Raw genomic sequence first — 23,092 nt, forward strand, 5'->3', positions numbered from 1 at the left:
ATTTCCGAATGAGCCCCAAAAAGCAGCGGAGTTTTATGTATAACAAGGTTCACGTGAAAATTGAGATACGCCCTTACGTCAGAGGGACGACGATATGTGCAAATGCCAAAATGAATATCCTTGATGAAAGAGCTAACATGAACTCGGGGTTGCCACGTTGGAGCTGAAAATTTAGATTTTATACCGCACCTGTAGCACCTGATGTTAACAACTTGATAGCAAAAGATCGAAACCACCTAACGCTATTGTGGTGCTCGAAAATCTCTTCCCCTATTTTATTTTTTTGAAGAGAAACAAGTCAAAGACGCTGAAATAAAAGTTGCTTGGCTCAAGCCTGATGATTCTTGCAATGCGGGCGTCAAGACTATTTTATCGGCAATCAAACCTAGTAAAGAATGCGATATTACAGGTATTCCTGCAATACGGAACCTGTATCTCTAGCCTCTTCCATAGGTTAAATGGCATAACAATCGATGTATCGGAAAGCCCAGGCACGCTACTCGATTCTTGAACATGCCGCTGAGACTAGTGGTTATCTGGATTGCAAAAGCAGTCCAATTATCCTAGAATCAAAAAAAAGAAAAATAATGCTGAGGTTAAGCAAAATAAGTAGCTTAATCCAAGCAACAACATTCTTGATTGAAGGAAAACTATATCTCTTGGCGGCGAATTATAAGACTGTTTTTTATTCAGTGAACTTGGAAAATCTACTGAATGTTCCGCGAACAAAGACGGAAAGATCACGGAAGTTTTTAACAAATAAGCGAACTAATTTTTCGATGGAAAAATGAACTTATGACAGGAAGTCCGTAACGTTGCAAACGAAGGTACGTGATTTCGTACTTTGGCCATCGAACTGTAACTGTCAATACGGCGTCGACGTTACGTTTCTGAGCATACACTGCTCCATACCTTCAACCTCGTAATTTCTTAATTAACCAATGGTTTAATGTGACAGAATGATGAAGATGCAAGGGAAGGGTACGAAGTCAAGGTCTAATTTTCATCAAACGTAATTTGACCAAATTAACGTAGACAAACTTAACGTATGCTCGAATGACTCTCAGATATCACTCACCGATAGATAGTTTCAGATGAATTTGAATCCTAGCGCATCATTTTTCATCTGTAACAGAAATGAAAACTGAAATGAGTAACTTATAAAAGTCCAAAATATTCTACAAAAGGGCACAATTGGTCAGTTGCAATCATTATCGAGGCTATTGAAGTGGAACCTGGTGTGGTCTTCGATGAAAAAACATTTTTAGGCGCTTGTATACAAGGATATCAACGGTAAAACCTCCAAACCACGTATCTCCGTTTGCGAAGTTCACTGGAAAAAAACACATCGGATTTAGAATCCAGACTCTTGAAAACATTGACAAGAAAATGACCCTTGATTCAATCAGATTTCAGCTTAAATCAAAAGGAAATCCGCTCAAATTAATAGGCTTGGTTCTTGATTTAAGCTGAAATCTGATTGAATCAAGAGTATTTTTTCTTGTCGATGTTTTTAAGAGTCTGGACTCTAGATCCAATACGTTGTTTTCCAGTGTTGCAGACTTTCCGTAAAACTTTATTTATTAAATGGAAAACAAATGAACGTCGATTCTTTAAAAACTCTGTGATTTTTTCGTCTGCGCCAAGTAAATTTTGTAAGAACTACAAAAAATAATATTGATTCGTTCTTTTATCAAAAAATAAAATGTAATTGGAGATTTTCAAACACAGCAAACAAGAGACGTGGTTTGGAAGTTTCACCGTCGCGATGTAGACACAGCAAGCGAAAAGCAATCAAAATATCGTTTCAATGTGGCAAATTAAAGACGAGGTACACAAGCTTTTGGTTAATTTCTGTTGTGTTAGTTCCTTGTGTAAAATCCGACCAAATATTTGTGTTGCAGCGACCAAATTTATGTGTTGAAAATCTGCGACCTCGTTGTAACTATAAGCGCAAACCGTCAGGGTAGCATCGGTGATCATTCAAAGCGTCATGATGGTTAGGAAAACAAGAGTAGGTACGTAAGTTCCGCAGGACATTTTCCTCCATGCCCCAATGTCTCAGAGTTACCTACGGTTTCGGTAAATTTAACACAAAATTATGTTGACATACCGAGTTCTTTGCGTGGATCTTACAAAAGTAGAAGAAGAAAAAAGAAAAGAAAAAAACAGAGTGTCATTAAACACGGAAATTTTTAACTGTGTAGATTTACTCGGGCTATGACATGATATATACTATAAAAATGCGGATAATAGGTTTTATGACGGAGATCGAAGAAATAATATTCGAGACTCAATATTTTGATGAAAGAGAAAAATAAGTGTCACTCCAATGTCGAGCCAACCAATTATTACTATTCAAAGGGTTTGGTGGCTTCGAGCTTTCTTCGGACGAAAAGCGCGCTCTTGACCGAACAAAGAGGCTCAAAGTCTTCTTCAAAACTCTCAGGCTTAAGCTTGGCTCAATGTCCCTCTCGGTCGAACTTCTGAGGCTTCCAGTGAATGAGTAGTGTAGATTAATAAGTTTTCGTAGGTCTCGCGGCGAAGAATGAGCCTCGTTCCGGTCCTGACTATTAACTGAGTGGACGCAACTTCATCCGGAGGCAAACCTGCCCTCAGCCGCTCGGGGTTCATCGTGTAGGTGAAAGTTTTTAAATCTTAAGGTACCCATTCCTAGTTAATTGTGGCGTGAATCTTGTCTTTTTCGAATCCTATTTAATTTCCTTGTTTAATTTCATTGTTTTTATTTATTTATTATTATTTATTTTTTTTAAAGGAGCTCCTTTTCATCACGGCAACGAAGTCATCATCGTGTGCAGAGTTCCTTTTAAACGGGAGTTACGAGCAGCGGCTATTCCCGCACGTTAGAAACCGTATATTCAACTAGAGTACAGAAGTTAAACAGTCCATATTTTTAAGACAGGCTGCCCCTAGAGAATTTATACTTTGAAGTGATGTTATATTTATCACATTACATAAATATATCGTGAACATTTTTAAAAATATTTTTGTAATACCTACAACCATATTTTACACGAAAAATTAAAAGACATTCTCAATTACCACTCACGATTTGTGCTCTTATAGTCATTATACACCGTGTTCTGTTGTAATTATACACCCTCACTCGTCTCATTCCGTGAAGACTTTAAGATGTGGCAAAATTTGATGATGCATGATTTGCTGTACATGCTTTCTCCGCCTAAATTATATTAATATATGCGAAGGATGCATTTACTCATAATAATTTAACAACAGTCCAAGAAAAAATATTTTGTAGTAAGGAAAGTGGCGCCCGTGTAACTGCGTTCGGACTTGATCTTGTGAAGTGTCGATTTTGCTGACTGTTTCTCCTCCATTTAAATCCATTAAAAACATCAATTTTAGGGGAGGCGAGCTGCCTCACGAAGAATCGATTGTTTTAAGTGCATATAAATGGGGAGAATACACTGTTGCCTAATTTCAAGAATCGCCACTGTCTTGTGAGCACAGTGGCGTATGTATTAGGTATCTATGTGTGATTCTTGGTGCGTGATAATTGCGTTTTTGTTGAATTCTTTCCCACGTATTTAACAGTCACAGATTAATTCCTTTAATTACTCAGAAAATTATTATTTTCTCATTATTACACGTACATTGTTATTTATTTAACGTATCTGTAAGAATTTCGAACCCGCGAGTAACCTAATTTTTGGTACAAAAATAGTTTGTAATACTTTTTCCGGAATGGGACACAGCATTGGCTCATACCATCCAGCGACATTCTTGGAACGATTCATTGAAAGCAGTGAACGTTGTTCGCGCACTTATGAAATGAGATGTATTTAAGAGTACAATTCTTTCCGATCAAGGCGAATATTGGCTCCTTTATTACCTATCGAGGTTTATTTATTGCCATTCAAGATTAAAAACAATTTGTTATCTCTGATTCTTGTCTTGCCCATGCTGAGCAATCGTAATAGTGGGTTCGTTGCCTTCGAGAGATGCAGCTAAGTAAATAGACTTTCCTTGTGTTAAATCTCACGACATCACGATAGGCATCAACGATAAAAACGACTTGGTAACGTATCTGAATTTGACCGAAAGGAATGAAAACCAAGAAGAAAAGGGCCAATACAGACAATCTACAATAATTGCATTTATCAGTGTTTAGAGCAGTTACTAAAAACTTTTTTCTAAACTTTTCATTCCTGAGTCTTTTCGATATTTGCAACATTGTAGGTTGTATTTGAAAATTATCTATCGTTTATTACTAAAATGACAGTATTTTGCGGTTTTACAGAAGTCGAAACAACTGCATGGAGATTATTCGTCTTCATTATACACACCTCCTTCCTGTAATACGTTTTCGTATGTTAAAGTGCGTGGTCTTCATTGGCAGGAATTGGGGGCTGAAGAGTGAAAATTCTTAACTTGGTAAATCTCGCATCCAAATGTGAAATGGAATAAGGGATTCGAGACAGGCTTTACGACGAGGTATAATAGGACGTATTTCTTCCAAACAAAACTAAGTGCATTATGACGTGAGCCCTGTATGCGTAGATTATTATGGGTCTCAGGGCTCATGTCTCAATGCACATAGTTCCTTTTCGCAGAAATAAGACCACTATTGAAGCGGAAACGGAACTCTCGTAAACCAAGTGCAGCGGTAGCATGGCTGCTTACTTCAAGTTTCCGAAACGCAACAAGTCGTGATCAACAAACTAGATTTTATTTGTAGACTAATCTTCCTCATTGTCTTGACAATTGAATCAATGCCGAACAATTAGGGTGCCCGGGAGATACACGAATGACAAGATTTCTCCTTCAACCGAGAGGTCTTAAAGCCGCGAATGTATGTGTACGAGGAAAAAGCTAAGAGGAAAAACATCGTTTCAATTTACACATGGAGAAACAAACTTTCTCCAGTATAACTGCGTTTATTAAACTCACGAGCTATTCCCTAAGTTTCGGGAGTCATTGCTCCCATTTTCAGGGGAAAATATTCCCCTGTCGTGCTTGAGAAGAACGGCGTATGAGTTTCCTCATGTTTCCCAATTTCCCCTGCGATAAAGTATTCAATCGCGAGAGATGTCAGCGATTTTCTACTTCATGCTTCACCTTTTTCGGATTTGATTATTAACAGTATTCCCTGTAACATTCATTTTTTGAATAACACCATTATTTAATCCTATAAAACTTCCAAAAACTGTTGAACTAACTCCATCAAAGAAAAACCTTGACATAGAAAATAAATAATATAATAAAATCAAAGGAATCAACTTTATTAGAGTAGCTAAAATAAAAAATCTAATTCATTTAAGTTATCCTCAAATTAAAATAAACCAAAAATGAAAAGGAAATATCCCTATTTTAACTATTAATCCCAGGATTAAGATCAACAACGGTCAAAGAAAAGTGTACAGAAGTTATTAAGAAAACTCATCAATTTATTGAAAGACATTCGGTGTTGGAGTCTAGCTGGACATTTTATTAATGACAGTCACAGATTAATCTCGAATTAATATTTTACCGCGGTGCTCATCGAGATTAATTTTGGTGATGCCGTGAATCGGAACAGAATAGATAGGTATCCCGTTAACCGGATTGAGGTTAGGGTCAATATTGTGCTGAAGTGCGCGATCGATCATCATCAAAAAATCAATCATCGTCATGAAATCAAAGATGCCTCTCCTGTTTCTTTTCTTCTTCCCTCCTTTCTGCATCCCTTTTCCTCTCCGCTGTTTTCTTCATTGTGTCGACCTCTAGCATTAATTTCTCAATGACGAAACTTTGGTTCTGTTGCGGATGAGGGTCCTGTGGGTGATTCCACTGGGGATGAGGGTCCCATGGGTGATTTCACTGCGGATGAGGGTCCTGATGGTGATTTCACTGGGGATGAGGGTCCTGTGGGTGATTCCTCTCCCATTGACTGGGGCCAGGCAATGGTCAGGTTCTCTCATCCTTGAGGGTTCGAATTTTAGTATTATGCTGTTTTCCGTCATTCCATTTAATAGGAGACTTGCAATAACGTCAAATGAGACTTGTTTTATACCCACTTCGAATAATCTTCCCTTTATAGAGACACTTTTTTAGAGAATTGATCTCCGGGGATCCCCTCGATACTAGAGAGTTAAATTTCATCTTGATTGATCTTGATATTCTGGCTTTTAGTGACTCAAAATCCAGGCAATCTTTTTTTCTCTACATTCACATTTTTTTTTTCAAATCAACTAGAAGAAAAGAAACCTTCCCTTTTGAAGGGATGGAATGCACTGGTCACTTTATTCAAACGATACCACTACAACAAAAGTTAAGTAATTTTAATCTCACGTGTTGATGATTTGTGTTCTGCACTAATGGATAAGACTTAAATGAATGTTCAATGAAATTTAGAAGATATTTTTTAGAGTCTACTACATATTTAACTCAAGATAGCAGCGATATCTTTCGAAAAAAATTCAAGAAATTGTTTTTTCATCTCCCACAAGTAGTTAATAATTTTAATACCCAACATTGCCACTTTCTTGGAAGAGAAAACTTCGAGCTGAACAGATGCCAATGAGATCACCGAATCGGATCGGGAGGTTATGCCGACCATGGCTACCGAATTCTTCTGTTTTTGGTGGTAGTCGCGATAGGTGAAGGAAGGTCGAACCATGTATTGTGTGGCTCGTTGAATTGCAAGCAGTGCAGCTAACATCTTAGTTGCATTTCTCGGTCATATGCATGCCGCTGAGACAGCGCTTTCTAAGTTTACGCGTTTTACAAGCTCTAGCCTTTTACCAAACTGCAAGTCTCTAAATTTTAAGCACCTTCAGGGTGTCTACAAGTCCGGAATTCCTGGAAAGTACGGAAATGATACTGACTTTTTAAGGGCGGTCCGGAAGTACAGAAAAAGTGCGGAATCCCGCAAGAAGGTCCGGAATTTTTCACTTTTTTGTCATTTTTTTCGCAATTTGAGCGGGAAATTCAGATTTTGAATTGTGCTGAATTTCGTCAATTGGAGGTAGGTACTGAAAAAGTACTTAATTTTTCTGTTGAGGAAGTACTGAATTTTTCGGGAATGTACTGTAAAAGTACTGATTTTTGGCCAGCCTGTTTTAGTAGACACCCTGACCTGTAAATTGATCGAGGTTTTGCGCTCAGCGTACCAGGGACAGGGACTGCGCTGATTTGTCCAAAAGAGTTTTGAAACTCATCATCCTTCGTGGTGGTGACCAAAGCCTTGAATGAATTTTTGTTTGATGAATTAATCGAAGATTCTTTATTTGACGTTGATTGAGCATTTTTGCTCATCTCCTCTCTTGATGTTACTAGATCGCCTGCCTGCGTAAGCAGCTTCTTTCTCAAGGAAGGTAATGAGTTCCTCTAGTTTCGGATAATCCTCACGGAATAAAAGTGTCAGCGGTTATTCCCTAAAATTGTGGTACTACCCCAATTTGTTGGATGATATGGACACCTCTAATTAATTGTGGTAGTACCACAACTCAAGTTAGGGTAGTACCGCAATATTTGGGTTAGTTACCTAATTTATTGGGGTGCTACCATAATCAATTGGGGTGCTTCCATAATTAATTGGGGCACTACCACAATTAATTGGTCCATAATAAATCCATAAATCCATAATAAATGTCCATATCATCCAACAACCTCGTGCTTTTTTTCCGTGCCTTTTGCTACCACGGTGATCTTCCAATCGTCGCCATGGGTGATATTTTTCCAAATAGAACGGTGACAAGCACACTGTCGAAAGTGGCCGTACGGCTTCCTCACGTGGGAGCTCAGTGCAAATATTCGTTTAAACGGTGGGAGAGACTCTGACGAAATCGACGCCTACGAAGGGAGGAAATCAAGGGCGAAGAAAGCGAGGCGCTCAGCAGGGAATTTTCCGCGGTGGGCAGAACAGGGAGCAGGGGTGGTAAGTGATGTGGCCGGGAAAAAGGGTTCCGCGGTGAGGAAATTAATACAGAACAGCTGTTTGATGGTTAATGGTCGGGAACGACCACGAATGACAAGCGCGCTGTTGCCCGCTCGAACGAATCGCCGATCCCGCTCCATTCTCAGCGCTTGATAGAAAAACCGCCGTGTCCATCTCGCGCGCCAATGCCCAAGTTTTGTCCCAAGTGTGAAGTTGCGATTTTTAGAACTGCCGTGCTAAGGAAGAATGTCATACGAGACATCAGGCGTTGATTCTTTTCGATAAAAAACGAATTAACCGAGGAAATTGAGAAGACTGTGGATATCGAATACGAGGGCTGTCCCAAAAGAAACCGGACTTTTGTCATAGTAGGCGAACCGAGCGTTGTAATGAAGTTTTCTTGGGCTTGTTTGAAAGCTGATAAGCTACTGGAGATGCTTGTTTTTACGAAATGCATAAATTCGTCTTGGTAAGGAAACTACACGCTTTGGAATAAAGGAAAGTCAAACTCGAGTTGCGATTTGTGTCTTTATTTCAAGAAAAAATTAGACACAACTTGAAAAAAACCCAGGTTTTAAGTTAAAAACTTCGTTGCTCTCTTATTCGAATGCTTAGAAATAAGGAAATTAACATTTTAAGCAGCTTACCAAGTCATTACCTATCCCCTTCAAAATACTCGCCAGCTTTGTCGATGCATCGTGGATGAAAATCTTCTCATTTTTTGGTCGTTCTACTGTCGACGTGGGCCTAAGAGACCGCGAAGCGCCCTCCGGGGGTTGGGCCGCGTAGCGGGCAGGAGGCATAGCCCCCTAGTAACGCATATTAGCGCCTACAAGACTGTGAAAATACTTCACGCATTGCACTATTGCGCCAAACACAGTACCGTCAGGCCGGTCGGCTTGTAACGCATATTAGCGCCTGCAAGACTGTGAAAATACTTCGCGCCTTGCGCTATTGCTCCAAACACAGTGCGGTTTGGTCGGTCGGCTCGTAACGCATATTAGCGCCTACAAGACTGTGAAAATACTTCACGCGTTGCGCTATTGCGCCAAACACAGTGCGGTCGGCGTAAACTGCATATCACCGCCTATGCATGCACACTTTACCCATTGCGCCTATACCAAGGTATTTTTCGTTGAAAGTTCGTAATTTATCGATGTCATACCTACTGGCCGCGGTGTACACGATTTTCGCCCAGTGTACACCGCGTGTGACAAACAAATAAAATAGGAACATAAAAATGTTTTGTTAAGAATAGTGGTGTTTTTTTCTTCTGCAAATGAGGAAACCTTGCCCTCATTCATACCCTAGCGCTAGCACAGCTTTACTCTTCGCTATTCAATTTAGTGACTGCGTAAAAATTTTCCTATGCTTTATAACAACTATCGTCTATAACGACCGAAGAAGGACGGTCCCTGCAAGGTCTTTATATTCGATTTCCGTAATTTAATTTAAAAGACTTGACATTTAAAAAAATAAAATAAATAAATAAATAAAAAATGCATAACTAATTCTCCTTAAAAATTCATTTTTTATCCGGGGAAACGTGGCAACTCTCGAATATCTATACGGCGTTCTTCCTTAGCATGGGAGAGAATTAGTCATGATTGACCGGGTTTAACCGAAACCATTCTTCATTTTACCTAATTTTCGACCTTTTTGCTTACTTTTTTTGGAAATAAAACTGGGCTACATACTGATTTGAAATGACGTGAATGTATTATTTAAAACCGCAGAGAAATTGACAATGATTTCCAGACACTCTTCCCCTTGTGATAGAGTGTATCATGAGTGGAAATTAGGCAACGTGGAACGTAGTTAGGCTGACACACTGGTTAAATACGTCCATCGCTCAATTAACCGCAGGACCTGAGTAAAAGCCAAAGCCATGAGGAAAACGAGGTACGCGGGTGGGTGAATCTGACTCCACTCCTGGTCACACATGCTGAGACGTTTTCCTGAGCATCTACTAAAACTTCCTTCTTATACTTTCTCACCGGATTTGTTGTCAACGCAACAGGATTTGTGGTAACTGTATCCATTCGTAAATCCTGCCATCATGAAATACTCTTTGGTTTTATGAATTGAACGGTCGGTCATTTTGTGCGCGATTTATTTTCGTCAAGCTAATGCGAGTGAGAACTAATTTTACGGGAAGTGCCTTTATTTAAAATAAAATGCATCGGCGCAATGGAATTACCTAATGCCAATAGAATTATCAAATGTCAATACAATCACCTCGTGCGTCTTTCATAGCAAAGGAAAGATCTGCAATTTTGTTTAATTGATCTGCGAGTTGAGGTTTTCATGCTGCTTTGACGGTTGTAAGGTAACACACGCTCTCATTACCTGATAGAGTTCAAGAGGTCAATAGCAACCCTTTAACGAAAAACTTTTCCTGATGCATGTGTTACCAATCCCCAGCTGTTCCTCGTGTATGTAATCAACGGCTGCCTCTGGAATAAGCACTTTATTTATAACACAATACAAAGGCCCGTGGTTTATACTTTTAAATCGTTTCATCATTAACCATGTATGGTATTTTACGATGTGATTATGATGCTCTCTGGAAGGAATCCAAAGGCTGTGTGAAGTCACCATTTTGGTTGTTTATCAACGGTCGTAAGAGGAGCATCAGAAAGACCTCCTCTGCCGTGCGGTGGAAAAATGACGTATGAACATTTGAGAGTTGCCTAATTTCCCCCGATAAAATATACATTTTTAAAGGATGTTTCTCATATTTTTCCTCGAAATTCTCAAATAATTTAGATTTTAAGGCGAACAAAATCGTGCGAAAAATTTGAAGACAAATATCCTTAATTTTCCTAGCAATTCCATTTTTTATTGAAGAAAGTATGGACGGCTCATACGGCGTTTTTCTTTACCACGACATTTGTGCGCGACCAATCAAAAAGCGTCACACAATTCGTTACCCCTCCTACTTAAGGGCGTACCTCTATTTTCACATGAGCCCCGAAAAGCAGAGAATCGTACGGAGAACAGGACTCACGTGGAAATAAAGAAACGCCCTTCAGCCAGAGGAGCGGTAAAACGGCCGCACTCTAGAATTGATACTTTTTTTCTGTTTGATTTTTTAATGTGTTTACTCCACGATCAAATTTGTCGCGTTATTTTTCATCCAGTCGCCAAGGGTTTTGGCAGTAGAAGCGTCGAGCAATCGCTAGACCCGGATAAGTGGACGTATTTCTATCAAACGGAACTATGTGCATTATGACGTGAGCCCTGTTATGCATATATTCTTATGAGTCTCAGGGCTCATGTCTTAGTGCCCTTAGTTCCATTTGACAGGAATACGTCCAAGTGTGAATCGGCTCGAGTCGAGTCGTGCCAGAAACGAAGGAATCTGAATATTTTATTACCGCAACCGGAAAGCGGCTCAAAAATATTGCTCCTGATTTGCATAATTTGATCGGAGAACACAGCAGAATACGCACATCCGGGGTAGCATGTATGACGTATGTATCACTGACGCCTGGATGCGCTCTCATGTTTAGTGCGTATGCGTCATGCGTTTCATCGATTTTTAGTGCGACCTCCGGGGCTTCTGTCAAAGTTGTTTCATAGTTTTAAAATTGGATTACTCGTGCAAATTTTGCATGTGTTTGAAACCTCTGAGGCTGCTCGCCAACGTAAGTTGGTATTTACTAGATTTTCCTAAGAACGGATAATGAATTCGTTTGTATCTATCGTCGAATCTAAACGTAGTACCTTCATGAATTTAATATTGTCTGCAGTAAGTGACGCACTTCACCATAGAGCATGGCCGGGGGAGTGGCCATATGGGCCGCGGCTCATGGCGGCAAAATGAGGGGGCGGCAAATTTTGCAATTTTTTTTAAATGCAGGTACTAAAAAATCGGATTCAGAAAAAAATTACAAACAAGAAAAGGTGACAAAATCTCTCATTTCCTGAGAGTTCATTAATTGCTAATTTTGTCGTATTTCGGTGATCAAAAAGACTGCGCACCTTTAATTAGTTGAGTTTAGAGAGAAACCAAACACGTAATTTAGCCTGGAATGGCGCGGTGCAAAGAGAAATGATGACGAGGACTTGAGATGAAAAGGTGAAGCCCTCGACGCGGCGGTCGGCATGTAACACTTATTAGCGCCTACGAGACTGCACGAATACTTCACGCATTGCGTCAAACACACTACGGTCAACAGCGGTCGGCGCGGCGTGAAACGCACAGTGCCTACAAGACTACATGAATACTTCACGCATTGCGCCAAACTCAGTGTGGTCAGCGCGGCACGGCGGCGAAAGTTAAAATTATTAAACCACATTTATGTTTGTTCTTTCTTAATTATTAAGTTCATTTCTTACAAATGAAAGGCCTTGTCCCCACCGAGATAGGTTTACGGAACTGAACTTTCGCGCGAAGTTCCGTGGACTTTTGCTAGCAGTGTTGTCAGGGCTTACGCAAAAAATGTGTCCAACACGAGTGAACGCGTCTTATGCACCCTTTCCCCTCCGGCACGTTCACTTGATGGTTTTTATTGATGTTTCAAAATGAATGAGAAGAGGGCGGCAAAATACCATGGGCGGCAAGAGTAGGTAAATCCGGCCATGCCATGGAGTGTACTCAGCACTCAGCTTAACGCGGTCCAAATGTCAAAATGCTTCTTGAATCAACTGACCGTAACGGCAAATCCACTGGATCTTTTCGGGGGCACGGCGAATGGAGATGTTGCATGTACACTGAGAAAAAACTATGGCTTATAAACCTATTAGAGGTAAATATGGAACACCACTAATAGTAGTACCTCTACATATAATAATAGCACATATACCTTAGTTATGGTCTCTGTACCTTAATTAGGTACAGAGACCTTAGTATGGTTCACAGACCGAGAATCATTAGTTTATTTACGACTATTATAGGTGTTCCATATTTACCTCTAATAGGTTTATAAACCATAGCTTTTTCTCAGTGTATGAGGGATTTGCGATTTGACCATTGATTCTTACGTAAAAGTTTGCGAGAAACACGATGGTGCCACTGGTTTTCTCTGAAATCATCTCCCAAGCTCAAAAAGAGCCCTCAAAGTGAGGCCAAAATGGAGGGCATATCCCACCCTACCCTGAGAGTCCACCTCTACATCAAAACAAACTCTCTATGCAATGATAGGGAGCAAATACATTGACAGGGCTGCCACTTTATTTGGGGACTCCAAAACTGAAAACACGGCATCACTGCTAATGTATTTGCTCCCTATCTTTGCATGGAGAGTTCGTATTGATGTAGACGTGGACTCTCAGGATAGCGCGGGGTATCCCCTCCATTTTGGCCTCAACTTGAGAGCTTTTTTTGAGCTTGGGAGATGATTTTAGAGAAAACCAGTGGCACCATCGTGTTTCTCGCGAACTTTTAAATAAGAATCAACTGTCAAATCCCAAATTCCTCACACATGCAACATCTCCATTCCCGATTAAATTGCCGAATTAGATTTGGCAAACGCTGATGTGGCTTGGTTCCTTTCTGCTTAACACGGTCCAAATGTCAAACTGCTTCTTGATTCAACTGACCGTAACGGCAAATCCGCCGGATTTATTCGGGGGGTACGGCAAATTCCCGCGCTCGCTCGATTCAAATCCCCCTGAAATCATCGATCGAAGATGGACAGTAAGCCCCCATTGTTACGCTCGCGGGTTCCGTGGGAAACAATGAGTGAAAATTTTGCACCCAATCCGTGCTTCCAGTTGACAAATAACGGATCTGAATTTCGGATTGAAGGCTCCGCGCGAGCCGTGTGTGTGGCCAGCAGAGGGGGGATTTTCCATCTACTTTCCATTCTCTTTCAACCTTTTCAACCCGTCGAGCGTGATTAGTGCTGACATCGGAGCATTCGACTCTTTGACAGCGAACATGATGATGCCGGTCGTCGTCTGGAATGCCCCGATGTCAAATGAACGCGGTGAAGACCTATCAGGGAGGATATTTTGAATACCTCTCTCCGATTGTGACTACGCTGATGGCGAAATAAAAAATATGTCTCTGGTCAGAGATGATTCCCGCAATCCCGCACGTCTATATTCGTCATTTTAAGGTACTCGATCAGCAAAAGGTTGAGAGGAGCCCGCTCGTCGGGCTCATTTTGTCACCTTCCGACCAAAATATCACAAGCGCCATGCGATGTTTCAACATTTCCGTCGCCATTTTATTTGATACAGAGAAATTGTTGGTCGAGTCTGTTTGAATATTTTACTGAATTTTATCGGCAGAACAAAAAAAAATTCAATGAAATTTTTGGACAGTTTCATTGAACGATTTCTCTGTAAAAAAATAAAATAGCGGCGGAAATTTTCAAACGTCGCATGGCGCTTATGATACTTTGGCCGGAAAGTGGCGACATCTAGCCCGCGAATGTGATAGATATAGGGAATGTGATAGATATAGAGAATGCACAGAAGATGGTGCGTAAAGGAGTGAACATCTTTTGTCTCATAATAATATCAAGGAACCGGAGGTCTTACACGGTTTATGCTAAAGTTAAGTCAGGTACGCCGTGAATCATTGTCAACGCCTTACTATAGCTTTATTTTTTGGGGGGATAACCTATAACTCCACGCCACGATTGAATTTAAAAGTGATTATTTCGCTGCCGTCTTCCTTCTTTTCTCTATAAACGGGATGATGGACATCTTCTGGCAGCAAAGATGGTGAAAGTCCGGCGGTATACGTATACGTGTACTAAAGTTGTGCCTTTTTCAGAGGGCATCCGCATCCTCCGATGTCGCGGACGGTGGCAAGGAGATACGTTTAAATGCATCCATTTAAGGCAACATGGGGGCCTTTGATGACAGAAATTCTGAGACGTGTCAGTTAAATTAAACCAAGACTTCATTTTATACGCTGAATTTAAATTAAAATTGAATTCTCAGTACGTGAATGCCACCGAAGTATTGCTCATTGAAACCTGCTTACTGAATCAAAAACCTAATTCTAAGCGTTAAGCACCTTGAAGGCAAGGAGTCTGTTGCACGCAAGAGATACGGCCGTGCGGATTGACTTTTTAGGGGTAAAATCGTAAGCAAATGTTCACTTTGAAAAAGGTTGAAATCCGCACCGTCACCGAAAACGAGCGGACATCAAATTTGTAGTTGCCGAGTCGATGTTGTTCATTGTTTTGTTTACAATAAATGTTTACAATTTGTTGAATATATGAGCTCTACAGAAATATTGCAAATGCAAAAGATGTCATATGTAGGTAACAACCCCACCCCCTCCCATCCGAAATTGCTGCATGGGTTTGCCAAAGGCGCCTCCAAAGCCAAGGAGCAAAGGGGAAATTTAAAGTAAAACGCCATTACGAGAAACGACTGAAATGAGACGAGTGCGACTTTCTTCTCTGAAACCAAAAAATCGAAAAGCTAGGATCAGGGTGGCAATCAATTTTACCTCTTAAGATAAAGGTATTCAAAATTGAGCCAATTTGAATAAAATTTAGATAAGCCGGCTCAAAGCGATAGTAAACTGGCAAGTGACACAAAATTGTTTCAAATGGGCGAAAACAGGTCGATCGGTGGAAGAGACGTTTTTGGTTACTTTGCTCAAATACAAAAGTTCATCACCGCTGTGACAAAGAAACAAGATGCCTGGTGTTAAAACGAAAATCACTTTTCGACCCATGCCTGGAGGGATGCCTCACAATTTGTGAGGAATTGATGAATAATAGGTTCACTAGCTCCTGCTGAGGAATATCAAGACTACATTTGACCTAGTGTTGCCAAAATTACTGCAACATTAAGAAAAATTAGTTTCATTCAAATAACTGTAACCCCTGCTTCGACTTTATTTTATCGACACCTCTCAAAAATCGAAATTGTACACCAATTTTTGGGCGACGTTACGCAGTGTTTCATCCCCTGTCACGCTAACTGAGACCTCGCCGCCTCCCTCCTTAAGCGTGACGTGATTTATGGACGTCTCCGTGTAGGGATCAGCCGCACCCTAATCTGACAGCATAGCGGAATCAGAACACGAGCAATAAGTCAGGCGGGCGCTAACAATAAATTGTATGTACACGGTCATACGCCCGGAATAATTAAGGATTGTCTCGTGTCGGTACTGCGAACCCGGGGGCTTCGCAAATTACCCTCTTCGCGACGAAATTAATCATTCCCGTTTCTATGGCTCCTAACTTTTCGCGTCGAACGAGAAGTGACTGGGGTCCGCCTCCGCTCCGATTTTCAGGAAAAACGCTTCACCGCCATGCGTGAAATTTTGCGTCGAGTCGTTACTTCTTTCCCGAGCACGCTGCGGTGCCCGCGTCCGCATGCTTCGTTACACCCACGCTCGTTTCCCACCGCCGCACAGAGGATCCAGCCAATCAGAGAGGTCGGACATGAAATTTTTTACTCAAACTCAAAATGTTGATGTTTATTTCGTCACATTTTACGTTTCGAGGGTAGCTCATTGAAGAAAATTTTACAAGGAAACCAATGTAGCCACTTCTAGTACCTCAAAATTTTGTATAAACGGACTTATTAGCGTTTAAAGTTCACTGGAAAAAAAACACATTGGATCTAGAGTCCAGACTCTTGAAAACATTGACAAGAAAAAATACTCCTGATTCAATCAGATTTTTGCTTAAATCAAAAGGAAGTCCGCTCAAATCAAGAGGCTAGGCTCTTGATTCAAGCAAACATCCGATCGAATCAAGAGTATATTTTCTTGTCGATGTTTTTAAGAGTCTGAACTCGCGATCAAATGTGTTTTATCTTCCTGGGCATGAAATTTTTGCCTAAAACTTCAAATTTTGATGTTTATTTTTTCACATTTTACGTTTCGAGGGTAGCTCATTGAAGAAATTTTACAAGGAAACCATTGGAGCCACTTTAAGAACCTCAAAGTTCAGTATAAACGGATTTATAAGCGTTTAAATTTTTTAAATTTTGTCCGACCTCTCCAATTGACTCGATCCACTGTGCGCCTCTTAATCCTCGCGCCCCGGGGCCCCGGGAAAATGCCCCCTGAACGCTCCGTGTTTCCCTCTTTTTTTCTTGTTCCATTTCACGCGGGGAAAAAACTGAAAATAATGGCCTGACCGTCGGTCAGGCCCGTCCCTTCACTCGAAACTTGGAGGGGTCGCGGGATATCGTGGCACCTGGCCATAACATAATCTCACGCAACAGAAGGTATATTTCCATGAATTTACTATATGGTGGGCTAAGGAACAATACCGCGCGCCGAATTGTCAATGGACCACTAGACAAGGTATGAATTTAAGCATTCTGATACATGTTACCCAGTCAAAATTTCACGTAAAGCACGATTCGCACAACGAAAATTACTTAAACCAACTCCTAACGAAGATATTCACGTTTTTATTTCACATTGGTTACGAGGAATTTGAACTGCCCGCTCACAAGAAACTCAAAGCTCTACGTGAATCAAATCGCGCACTACATCGGTTTCAGCAAGCTTCTCAGTCGAGCAATGTTCATGTCCCACCATGAGTTGCTCAAACTATCAGAAATTTGCTACAGCTGAGCCAAAGCGTCAAGATTGAGGTTGCCAGATTTGTGTATCGTAGAGACTGTCATGATAACGTTTAGGGCGCGATGTGAATCACGTAAAGCATTGAGTTTTCATGAGCGGGCGGTTTGAATTCACGCATCAAAAATCCTTAAATATCTTTAGAAGGAGTTGATTTCGGTAATTTTTGTTGTGTGCATCGTGTTTTACGTGAAATTTTGGTTATGAATCATGTATCAGAATGCTGAAATTCGTACTTTGTCTAGTGGTCCATTTTGGCACAAATGAGTTAGCGACTTTTCCGCAAACTTATGATTTTAGCTTCTTCCATCACTGTATGGGAGTGCTGGAATGAGGCTGCACCGTAAAAAAAGAGTTAGTGTATTACTCCAAAATTTGGGCATACTACACTAACTTGATAATGCTGATTTTGAGGTGTAATATAGGTTCCTTCCGTTGAACTCAGTCCCCTGATAGAGATAAAGTGATTAGCAAAACAGTCCAATAAATAGGGTTCATGAGATTGAGAAGTTAGGTCTGAATCAGCACTCAATTATGTATGTATCCTGATACGATGGGAAGAAAGACGAGTTGATTCCTCCGGTTGTACATATACAGGGTGTCCCAAAAGTCCGTACCCCCCCTCGTAACTTTTGAACGGTTAGAGATAGAAAAACGAAACTTTGGGAATGTTTCTATCTTAAAGGGGTCCATCTTCTAGGGGGGTCAACATTTTTGTCCCCCCCTCAGGGGGGGCGCGGGGGCCCCCAACTTTTTTTTTTCAAATAGTAACCCCTATCTTGTGATACATCATTAGAAAGAACATAAAAAACTAAGAATTTTGGCGCAAACCGCAGATCAATATCTTAATTTTTGACCGAGTTATGATAGGTCAAAGGTCAAATTTGACCTATTTTCAAAAAATCATATCTCCGGTTCAAATTATCGTAAAGAAAAAAATAAAACGGGAAAATTTACCAAATTGAAAGCACTTTCAAGTAAAAATCACAGAAATTACTTCAAACTAATTTTAAGGGGGGTTTCGGACCCCCCAAATACGTCATTTTAAAGGTCATACGATATTCTCGCGAAATGAGCCAATTTCCCCTTACTTTTCCTCAACATTATCTTAGTAAGTTCAAAATTAGTTCAAAATTGCGTTTTCAAGTCCCCAAATTTCAAGCAAAGTTCAAAAAACGAAATTTAAGGTAATTCAATTCAACCATTGAAATTTCATTTTCTTTTAAAACTTTGTTCGAAATTTGGGGACTTGAAAACGCAATTTTGAACTAATTTTGAACTTACTAAGATAATGTTGAGGAAAAGTAAGGGGAAATTGGCTCATTTCGCGCGAATATCGTATGACCTTTAAAATGACGTATTTGGGGGGTCCGAAACCCCCCTTAAAATTAGTTTGAAGTAATTTCTGTGATTTTTACTTGAAAGTGCTTACAATTTGGTAAATTTTCCCGTTTTATTTTTTTCTTTACGATAATTTGAACCGGAGATATGATTTTTTGAAAATAGGTCAAATTTGACCTTTGACCTATCATAACTCGGTCAAAAATTAAGATATTGATCTGCGGTTTGCGCCAAAATTCTTAGTTTTTTATGTTCTTTCTAATGATGTATCACAAGATAGGGGTTACTATTTGAAAAAAAAAAGTTGGGGGCCCCCGCGCCCCCCCTGAGGGGGGGACAAAAATGTTGACCCCCCCTAGAAGATGGACCCCTTTAAGATAGAAACATTCCCAAAGTTTCGTTTTTCTATCTCTAACCGTTCAAAAGTTACGAGGGGGGGTACGGACTTTTGGGACTCCCTGTATGAACTTTTTACCTGAATATTTACTAGTATTCGTCTCCTTGTAGCTGTGTAATAAAACCAAAATGTGGAGCTCTTTGAAATGCAGAGGAACTAGAATCTGATCACTCTCTCTCTCTCTCACACACAATCTCTCACTATGAACATATTAAAACGGAAGACAAGAGCGGATCGAATTGTGTGGTTTAAACTCACCAGTGAAAAATCTCGAATCCCATGATTCGAAACGACCAAATAGCCGTGTTTTCATCCCTAAGAACCTCCAAAAGCACATAAACACACGTTTTCCGCGCTTTGTGTGTCTTACAGTCACAAGTGAAATATCTCGAATTGCATGATGCGATCGACCGAATAGCCGTTCTTGGTGTGTTTTAAGCTCACAAGTGAAAGATCTCGAATCGCACGACGCGATCGATCGAATAGCCGTGTTTGCACCCCTTCGAATCTTCGAAAGCACGTAAACACACATCTTCCACGCTTTGTGTGTTTTACACTCACAACTGAAAAATATCGAATTGCATGAGCGATCGACCGAATAGCCGTGTTTTTGCACCACTAGGAATCTCCAAAATCACGTAAACACACAATTTCCGCGCTTTGTGTGTTGTAAACTCACAAGTGAAATATCTCGAATCGCATGATGCGATTGACCTAGTAGCCGTGTTTGCATCCCTAGGGATCTCCAAAAGCACGAAAACACACATTTTCCTCACTTTGTGTGTTTTAAAGTCACAAGTGAAATATCTCGAATTGCATGATGCGATCGACCGAATAGCCGTTCTTGGTGTGTTTTAAGCTCACAAGTGAAAAATCTCGAATCGCATGATGCGATTGACCGAATAGCCTTGCTTGCACCACTAGGAATCTCCAAAATCACGTTAACACACATCTTCCACGCTTTGTGTGTTTTACACTCACAACTGAAAAATATCGAATTGCATGAGCGATCGACCGAATAGCCGTGTTTTTGCACCTCTAGGAATCTCCAAAATCACGTTAACACACATCTTCCACGCTTTGTGTGCTTTAACCTCACAGGTGAAAAATCTCGAATCGCATGATGCGATTGACCCAGTAGCCGTGTTTGCATCCCTAGGGATGTCCAAAAGCACACCAACACACATTTTCCTCACTTTGTGTGTTTTAAACTCACAAGTGAAAGATCTCGAATCGCACGATTCGATTGACTAAATAGCCTTGCTTGCACCACTAGGAATCTCCAAAATCATCTAAACACACATCTTTGACGCTTTGTGTGTTGTGAACTCACAAGTGAAATATCTGGAATTGCACGATGCGATTGATCGAATAGCCGTGTTTGCAACCCTAGGAGTCTCCAAAATCAGGTAAACACACATCTTCCACGCTTTGACACGCTTTGTGTGTTTTAAACTCACAAGTGAAAGATCTCGAATCGCACGATTCGATTGACTAAATAGCCTTGCTTGCACCACTAGGAATCTCCAAAATCATCTAAACACACATCTTTGACGCTTTGTGTGTTGTGAACTCACAAGTGAAATATCTGGAATTGCACGATGCGATTGATCGAATAGCCGTGTTTGCAACCCTAGGAGTCTCCAAAATCAGGTAAACACACATCTTCCACGCTTTGACACGCTTTGTGTGTTTTAAACTCACAAGTGAAAGATCTCGAATCGCATGATGTGATCGACCGAATAGCCGTGTTTGCACCCCTTGGAATCTCTGAATGCTCGTAGACACACATCTTCCGAGCTTCGTGTGTTTTAAGCTCACAAGTGAAAGATTTCGAAGCGCACGATGCGATCGACCGAATAGCCGTGTTTGGAACCCTAGGAATCTCTAAAAGCTCGTAAAGACACATCTTCTGCGCTTTGTGTGTTTTAAACTCACAAGTGAAAGATCTCAAATCGCACGATGCGATTGACCGAATAGCCTTGGTTGCACCACTAGGAGTCTCCAAAATCACGTAAACACACATCTTCCACGCTTAGTGTGTTTTAAACTCACAAGTGAAAAATCTCGAAGTGGATGATGCGATTGACCCAATAGCCTTGTTTGCAACCCTAGGAATTTCCAAAAGCTCGTAAACACACATCTTCCGCGCTTTGTGTGTTTTAAGCGCACAAGTGGAAGATCTCGAATCGCATGTAATGTATGAAAAAATTGCAAATCCAACTTTTTTTTTTTTTTTTTTTTTGCCGGCTTATTGGCCTCTGTCTCGTGAGGAACCTACAGATTTATTGTCCGTAGGCATGAGGACGATATGGACAGAGGGACACCCACGCTCCAGGCTTTTCAAAGGGGGTCAAGAGCGGATTTCGCTGGAAGAAGCTTTTGTCATGACTAATGTCCTCTGTACCTCTAGGACGATACAATTTTCTCGCGAAAAAAAAAAAAAAAAAAAAAAAAAAAAAAAAAATTGATGGCATCCTCTTTGTATGATGTAGCCATTATGTATTCGATAAAATAGGCTTATTCATACAAAATGGGGATGAGCAAGAAATGGCGGAAAGAGGGTTTAATCGGTGGGGATGCTTACTATTAGTTTTAGAGATAGGTGACGCGATGTTGACCAACTCAACAGGAAAAGCCATTCGCACCTGTTGATTTCCACCGTGAATATTTATTCCGACCTCGCCCCACAACTTGAGCGTGACGGTTAAAATGGGCCAAGTAATCATATACCGCACAGCGCCGTTGCACCACTGCGTTGTCAAAGAGTGGCGTGGCGTGCCTTGCGATATATCGATTGATCTCCCATTTAAACCTATGGAAAATGATCTATGGACAGGATGTTCGAAAAAACACCTTCGTAATCGATTCTTTAGCATAATTTCAAATAGGGAAGCATCGACTTTCGATCATTCACGCCTCGCCTTTTTAGCCAAGAGTTTAAAGAGCAATAGGGTTCGTGTCGGGACATGAGGAAATTTGCCAAGAATCTCTGCCAACTGGACGAAGAGGAACTCTTTGAATTAATAAAATCAAAAAGGACTATTCGCATAGGATTTGCGTGCCTTATACGTCTTTTTGATTTAATTAATTTCTACGGAGTCTCTTTCGACATAATTAAGCACATCCAGTTTATACCGATTAGATTGCCGAGATCGCGCTAGTGACTTTTTTTTGGCAGAGAACAAAGAAGCTGTTCAAAAACTGTTTGAACAGTAAAATATTAAATATACTTATTAAGAATAATTTGCTTTAATTTAGCGGTGTGAGATTTCTGCGCAGTTACAATTTTGACGGAGCTGAATAAAGAGGAACCATGTCACATTTGGGATTAAAATTACGAGTCCAAAGAAAAAAGAGGTAAAGTTTTTGGAATAAGAGATGGAAATTTCCAATTCATCAGGGTAGTACCCCAATAAACTAGATTACTAACTCAAATGTTGCGGTAACTACCTCTGTTAATTGGAAAAGCCTGTGTCTTCCAACCAATTTGGTTAGTACCACAATTTTAGGATATAACCCCTAACACTTTTTTCCCGTGTCGTTTAGAGTAGTTATGAGTTTTTTATTAATTTTTCTGCTCTCAACTATACATAAAACAGGTTTTTCGTTCAGTTGATTTTGTCTCAATTTTTTCCTGACGGAGACTGAATAAAATTGAGCTGGCATTTTATCTATTTGCTTGAATGAACTCTTAGCTCTACGATTATTTTTGTCACGACTAGATATGCAGATCTTTTCTCGAAGAGCCTTGTAAATAACGGATAACTTTTACACTTCTGACTGAAACAGTCGTCCATCGTTTGTTCCTCCATCGCAGGCTGATGAGTCTTTTTGGAAGTTTAATCACGTCCGTTCAGTCAAGTGAAATTTGTTACAAAACTTTGATTGAAGGGAAAAAATATCAAAGGGACAAAAGTCATTCCTTTGTGTC

General features: G+C 40.4%; 1 protein-coding gene across 7 annotated transcripts in view; it reads right to left on the minus strand.

Annotated features, from left to right (window-relative positions):
- 5-HT2A (5-hydroxytryptamine receptor 2A) overlaps positions 1-23,092 on the minus strand; it is a 237,483-nt gene that overhangs the window by 65,440 nt on the left and 148,951 nt on the right. For 6 of the 7 annotated variants that reach the window (XM_072302855.1, XM_072302856.1, XM_072302854.1 and 3 more), the window contains one exon: positions 1,079-1,126. The exons of the other annotated variant lie outside the window; for it this stretch is intronic. The gene's annotated coding sequence lies outside the window, so the exon portion shown is untranslated. The remainder of the gene's footprint in view (positions 1-1,078; positions 1,127-23,092) is intronic. 7 annotated transcript variants of the gene reach the window in all.

The sequence above is a fragment of the Bemisia tabaci genome, chromosome 7, assembly GCF_918797505.1.
Source record: "Bemisia tabaci chromosome 7, PGI_BMITA_v3".
NCBI lineage: Eukaryota > Metazoa > Arthropoda > Insecta > Hemiptera > Aleyrodidae > Bemisia > Bemisia tabaci.